Raw genomic sequence first — 6,977 nt, forward strand, 5'->3', positions numbered from 1 at the left:
ACAAATTTAATAGATTTAATCTTAAATGGAATCAAACACTATTTTGAATTTGATAAATCTGAATTTATTTAATTTATTCAATCTTATTTAATCTAGATCTTATAGGCAGCCAAACGCCCTTAAGTAATTTTCGTGGCTTATAAAAATCCTGAAATCAGATTTGAGAGCCTTAAAAGCTGAGCAGCACCTCTTAAAAGTAGGAAGAAATTATGAAAACTACAACTAGGACACTATTAATTGCAGCACCCCATCCATTTGCTGTCCTGCGCTGTCCCAGCAATCCAATCATTTTAAGAAGGGGCATTTACGTACATACCACACCATTCCCCTAACACCTAAACTTTCATATTTACATGCATATCATTCAAATCGTTGGCATCGCATAATAATTCTACTATAACTAATTTCTTAGAAGTGTAAGTGCTACATACGTAAATACATAAGAATTGTGTGATATGTATGTAAATTTTCTTTTGTAAGAATTCTACTAACTGATCCATTGCTACTCCTTGCTCTGCTTGCTTGCCACCAGCTGCTACCAGTCATTGCTGTTCGCCAGCAAATAGCTAAATTTGGAATGGAATCAAGTATTGCATTCATTCAATGAATTATTGTAATTGATCATGCTTGATTTCGTTATTGTTTTTCCTCGTCCATAAGATTGATTATGGCCCCTTGCCCTCCGCTATTAATTTTTCTCCTAAACTTTTAATTCTCGTCTCGTTTTCCTTTACGTGATATAACAATGATGATGGTTAAACGTGTGGAAAACAGCTACGTTTTTGGTGCCATCCTGTTCTGTAAGTCGAGATCTTATGAAATAATGATATTCAAGAAACCTTCTCCAATTTGTCATTTTTTCATCTCAAATCAATTCCTTGTAACGCTTCAAAATCAATATAGTTGAAGTTGCCCAAAAATGTATGTTTTGGAATGTCAGTGTGCAAAAAAAAAAAAAAAAAAAAAAAAAAAAAAAAAATGCAGAATCCTGGATTGTGGAGCTTGTTGCCTCATATTATATGGCATGGAACAACCCCTAATTTTACAGCCCTCATTCTCATTTAATAAACTATGCATCAGAATTTTTTATGGATCACTCTCTCTGATAATCGCCATCGGCACTATGAGCATCACAAGCTCTTTGATTTTTAACTTTGTTCTCATGGTTTCTAGACTTCGTATAAGCTATTATCAATTAACAAAATTATCAAAGTTATGAATTGTGCTATTAAGCTTCTTACTCATTGTGAAAATTTATGATATGATCTCAAGAATGATAATCGGCAATGCTAAGGAAAATACTAGCTTGTGCCAATGTTAAAGAAAATCCCAGAAGGCATGTGTAACATGGTTTTTATGTATCTTCTTATAATAGTAGTATAATAATGTTTTGGCTCTTTTACTTTGGTCATCCAAATCTGCTGCACCTTAAGAATAATTCCCCTCCTATTCATCAATAAAATTTCTGAAATATTCTAGTGCAAAATTTGTCATTTATCTAAATATACTCAAAATGCTTACTATGGCCATTCATACAACCTTTTGTTGTCATGCATAGTGCCATTTGGGGATCTTAATAATAATATCCCAAATGTCAAGTGATTTATATCCTTTTTTTTATGATCATATCAATAGAAGTTTATGACTTTATTATGAATCTTTTCGGCATGAACATTTTAAATAATATTCAAGAATACTTGGGATTCATGAATGGGGAAAAATCCAAGCCTTTAAAAGAAATGATACAAGAAAACTTTCAATTATTCTTGAAGGGAAGAAATTTTGCATGCAAATGGATCTTCAACATGAAACACAAATATGTAGAAGTATTGATTTATACTACGTGCTAGAAGTTATATCATGAAATAATTTATATCGGTTAGAAGTTATGAGTATTTAACTTATTTCTATGGATTATAATTATTTCCATTCCCATTTTATGCTTCATGTTGTTTATTTTATATTCAAGTAATTAATATGAATTGATTAATTGAAGATATACATATTACATTTTTTCTTTCCTATTTTGTTTCTTTTTATTGTTTTTTTTCTATTTTATGATTCATGTAAGGGTTATTTATACACATATTTCATATCAATAATATCATTATCCTGAATTCTAAAAATCAACATGGTATCAGAGCTTTGAAGCGAACCTTAGTCTCCTGTCGCCAAAAACCTCATATTCCTTGTAGCTGACAATCTTTGTATTGTTGCCTAGCCACAGACATCTTCCCTTAAGGTTTCTTTTTTTTTTTTTTTTTTTTTTTTTTTTGTCGTTGTCGGCCCCATCTTCTTTCCTGTTGATTCTCTTACCAATTCCCAGTAGTCTTTTCTGTTTTCGTTCAACTGTCGGCTTCCCTGCAAGTTTTTCTTCAGCCGCGCTCCTGAAGGTTCAGCCACTAGTCCTTCCAGCAATTGTTCCCTTCCAGACGTCATCTTCTAGTTCACAGCCAATTGTCTTCTCATCCGATTAATCTCTACCAATGTTTTCACCGCCAAATTTCACAAATGGAAGTGCTCCAATTCTTTTACAGCCTAAGTTTGTTGTAGAAGAGACTATTGAATCACCTTATGTCCTCTTCTCAGCTTATAAGGTTTTAAAATGTAAAAAAGCAAAGAAATGTATCAAGCTTGGGATTTGGAGCTTTGGTGTCTTCTGGGAGGGAAATGACCCCTCACCCTCAAGTTGTTCATGTGACGCTCATCTTTGCCAGAATTGCAGCGCTTATCCAAACCTTAATTTAGAAGCTAAATCGGTTATGGTCATGCAGAAATATGTAATATGTAAGAAATTAAACAACAACGACAGTGAATACATTGTTGTGAGCAAGGATGACCTCCATCACTGGTCGAAACTATCTTCTTTCACTATCGATTATGTTCAGTCTGGAAACTGAAGGCCTGAATACATTCCAGATTCATACTTGAGAATGTCCGCTCCTATATTTCTCGTCATCGATGAGGGCTAGCTTCCGTTTGTTATAGGTGTTATTCCATATGCTGGCCTTCTTCTGTCCTCCTTTACCGCCAGAAATTGCCTTGCAGCCGGCCCTCCTATGGAATTCTCTCTGCAGCAGGCCTTCCAGAACTTTTTCTACAACAGGCCTTCTCTAGAACTTTTTTCTGCAGCAAGCTTTCCTTCGGAGTTTTTTTATGTATCAGGCCCTCCTCCAGTGGTTTTCCTGCAACAGATCCTTCACCGAAATTCTTCCTGCAGTAGGCTCTCCTCCAAAGTCTTTTCTTGCATCAGACCCTCTGAAGCTTTTTTCCTAACAAGCCCACCAGAATTCTTCCTGCAGCAGACTCTCCTCCGGTGTCTTTTCCTGCATCAGGCCCTCCTCTAAATTTTTTTTCCTGTATCAGGTCCTTCTTAGCTATTTCTACAGCAGGTCCTCCTTTGGGGCCTTTTCCTACAACAAACCCTCTCTAAAGCCTTTTCGTGCAGCACGCTCTCTTCTGGAGCCTTTCCTTGTATTAGGCCCCCTTTCGAAATTTTTTCCTGCATCAGACCCTTCTCTGAAATCTTTCCTGCAACAGACCCTTCTCTATAACTTTTCCTATAATAGGCCCTCCCCCGGGGTTTTTTTTCTGTATCAGACCCTCCTCTGAAGCTTTTCTTCTAGCAAAGTCTACCTCATGAGCTTTTCCTTTTTCTGCGGGTCATACCCTTGCAACTTTTCTTGTTGGTTGTATACTTCCCTGCAACAATACTCGTAGAAGTCTTCTGCATACCTACAGACACTTCAGAAAATGCAATCAAAGACAACTGCAGTCAACTAAATACTCTTGGGGTTGATTATTAAGTACGGGATGGAGACTTCAAGTTCCATCTCACAAAGAATTTTTCTGCCCATTGTTTGATGTTTTCAATTTTAAGTTGAGCATGTTTTTCAATCATGTTTCAACTTGAGGGAGAGTTTTAAAAGTTCTATAGGAAATATTAGAAGTTATGAATGTTAAACTTATTTTCTTTGATTAGAGTTATTGCCTTATTTTATGTTTTATATTGTTTCTTTTATCTCAAAGTAATTAATAGGAATTGATTAATTGGAGATATATGTATTATATATTTCATTTTATGTTATTTCTTTTTTTGTTGTCTTTCTTATTCTAGGATTCATGTAAATGTTATTTATACTCTTATTTCATATCAATAATATTATTCCACTGAATTCTAAAAATCAACACTATGATTAGTCACAAAAAGGTTCACTCAAACTTATTAAATTGATTATCCAGCAAATTTTTGCCTCAATTACTAAGATGAGTGATATTTGAGAGTTTTTTTTCTCTAAATTTAGTTTGGCACATCATTGACTAAGTAAAAAAATTATCTTTTTAAATGGGAACTTAGGAGATGAAATTTATATGATAACCTCTTACAAAGTTGCGACTAAGTTTGCTTGAGTAATTTTCATATGGCTTAAAATAATTACTAAGATTCTGGTTCAATTAATTTACTATGATGATTAAAAGATATGAGTACTCTCAAGGGCATTCTAATAATTTACATTTACAGAGACATCATCTAATGATAAAATTATCATCTTGATTGTATATGTTGATGATGCACCTTAACGAAATAATGAATAAGAGATAATAAGCTGAAGGACATCTTAACTTAATAATTTGAAATCAATGGTCATGATTCATTACCAGACATGGAAATAACAAGATCAAGTAGGAGATATATGTTTTCAACAAATTCATCCATAGATTACTTGATAATTCTCTTCTTATATATTCACCATATTGATTTTACTTTCTAATCTTAGGCCACTAATTGAGTGTGTTGTATAGTCTATACAATTAGTACCTCTTGTAGCTAGTAGAATGAGAAATGCTATATTATTCTTTTCTTACTATATATATATTATATATATATATATATATATATATATATATATATATATAGATATATACATTTATATGAAGGATTGAAGGAGGTTGAAGGAATTGAAATAGAGAGGAAAGCTGGAAAATAATGAGATAAAAAGGAGAAGAAAAACACACTAATTTCATTTTTTATGAGTTCGAGGTATCATTTCAATGCAATAGCTTGATGAAATTATGAATATGTTTAGTCACACATTAGCCTTTCCATGTGTGAGGGAGAGCCTCAAATGTAGGAGCCGGAAAGAAAAATTAGAACTTCCACCCTTCAAATCTTCTTCATCGATCAACTTTGGCCTTTGAGGGAGGGAGGAAAATACTTTTCTAGATCTTCCTTAAATCATGGAGCTGATGGAGCAGAACTTTCTGCAGTCATCCTTCGTCTTCGCAGCCAAGCATTTTATCTATAATATTCTCAAAAACCAGTTCTACTTCCTTCCATGACCGGCTTGTTGGTGCCAATCGCTTGGCACCGGCGAAGCTCAAGAGTGACTATTTTAATTTATCTTAATTTTGAAATAAGAGTTTTTTTTTTTTTTTTTTTTTTTTTTTTGTGTATTCCATTTCTTTAATAATAGCATATAATAAAATTGACTCCAATGTCAGGCTTTTTCATCACACCCATTCTCATAAATATTGGCTTCTAGTTCGATAGAGGATAAATTTTAATATTAACATTTTGTTGATTTTGTTGAGATTTGACGAGATAAAAGAAGTCATCATGGAGTTAAATATGCTTTTGCTTAGCTGGATCCAATTCTTTATTTCTTCAATTATTTTTTTAGAGGAATAGATTTATTTGTACATAATTTTTAGCATGGATGATATTGATAAAGAGAAAATGTTTTTGTCTTTCTTTATTATTTGAGCTTTCATGATGCCTATATATCTTAGTGAATTTTAAGACCTTAATGACATAGTGAAATCCATCCATCATATTGATTGATTGGACAATTGTTGATGGGAGATCAGCATCATATTTTCTGCAAGTAGTAGCGTTTGACATGACTACTATCATGTTGTGCGATACTTTTGATATTGCTTTTTATTAGATAATTTTTTTATTAATGGCAGAGCATTAAAATTTTTAATATGGTTAAAAAGTTATATTTATAGACCCGGAAGATGTATTTTAGCCTTTATCAATAATTTTTTTTATATGATTAACATTTAGATATAATTAGCTCCACGATGGACATTCATGGTTATTATCTATTAGATGAAGAGAGAAACAATCTAAGTCTTTTGATTTATAAAGTTGATGTACATATGAACTTGTCGTAAGAGGTGAGTGGCGATTGATGTTATTGACAGCAGCCGAGAGTGGTCGGCGGCGATCGACGGCTAGTGATCAACGGCGATCGACGAGTGATGGTCGACGATGGTCGGCTGTGTCGACGGCTGTAAGTGTGATGCTGGATTGCAGTTAATTCACCAAGCTTCAAGCTCTCCTCCCCTTTGATGAAAAAGGTATGGCTCTATTTTAGAATCCCATATGCAATTATTATTAATGAAGGAATAAGAATCATTCATTCTCATCAGACTGTTCCGTAGAGATTCTCTCGATCGGACAGTTTTTTTTATGGACATGTGAATGCCTTAACGATATCAGAATTAAGTGATTTTGGACTCATTGGATTGGTCTTGTCGAAACGTTTGACTCGATTATGAACTCGTCTGATTCAGAGTCTGTTTGATCTTTCAAATATGTTTAGAAAGTTTCTAAAGAGGTTTAATGTCTTTATCTGAACTTGATTTGACTCGAATTAGACAAATTTTGATATCGTTAGGCCCAACTTATCGAGCCGGTCAATTTGACAGTAAGTTTGTTGAAATCGAACTTTTGGATGACTTTATCAAAGTTTAAAATTTATTATTTAAAAGATTGCTTTCAAATTCTCAATTATTTGAATGCGTCAAACATAAATATATCAGTTAAGTGCCAAAATAATCTCCAACTACTTTAAAATTGAACTCTAATAGTTCACTACAAGAAATATTTCAGCCCCCAATTTGAAGAGCTTAGGATTATTTTAACACTTTTATAAACTCTGAGACTAAAATAACCTCATACAAATAAT

This window comes from Phalaenopsis equestris, unplaced genomic scaffold (genome assembly GCF_001263595.1).
Source record: "Phalaenopsis equestris unplaced genomic scaffold, ASM126359v1 Scaffold000002, whole genome shotgun sequence".
NCBI classification, from domain to species: Eukaryota; Viridiplantae; Streptophyta; class Magnoliopsida; order Asparagales; family Orchidaceae; genus Phalaenopsis; species Phalaenopsis equestris.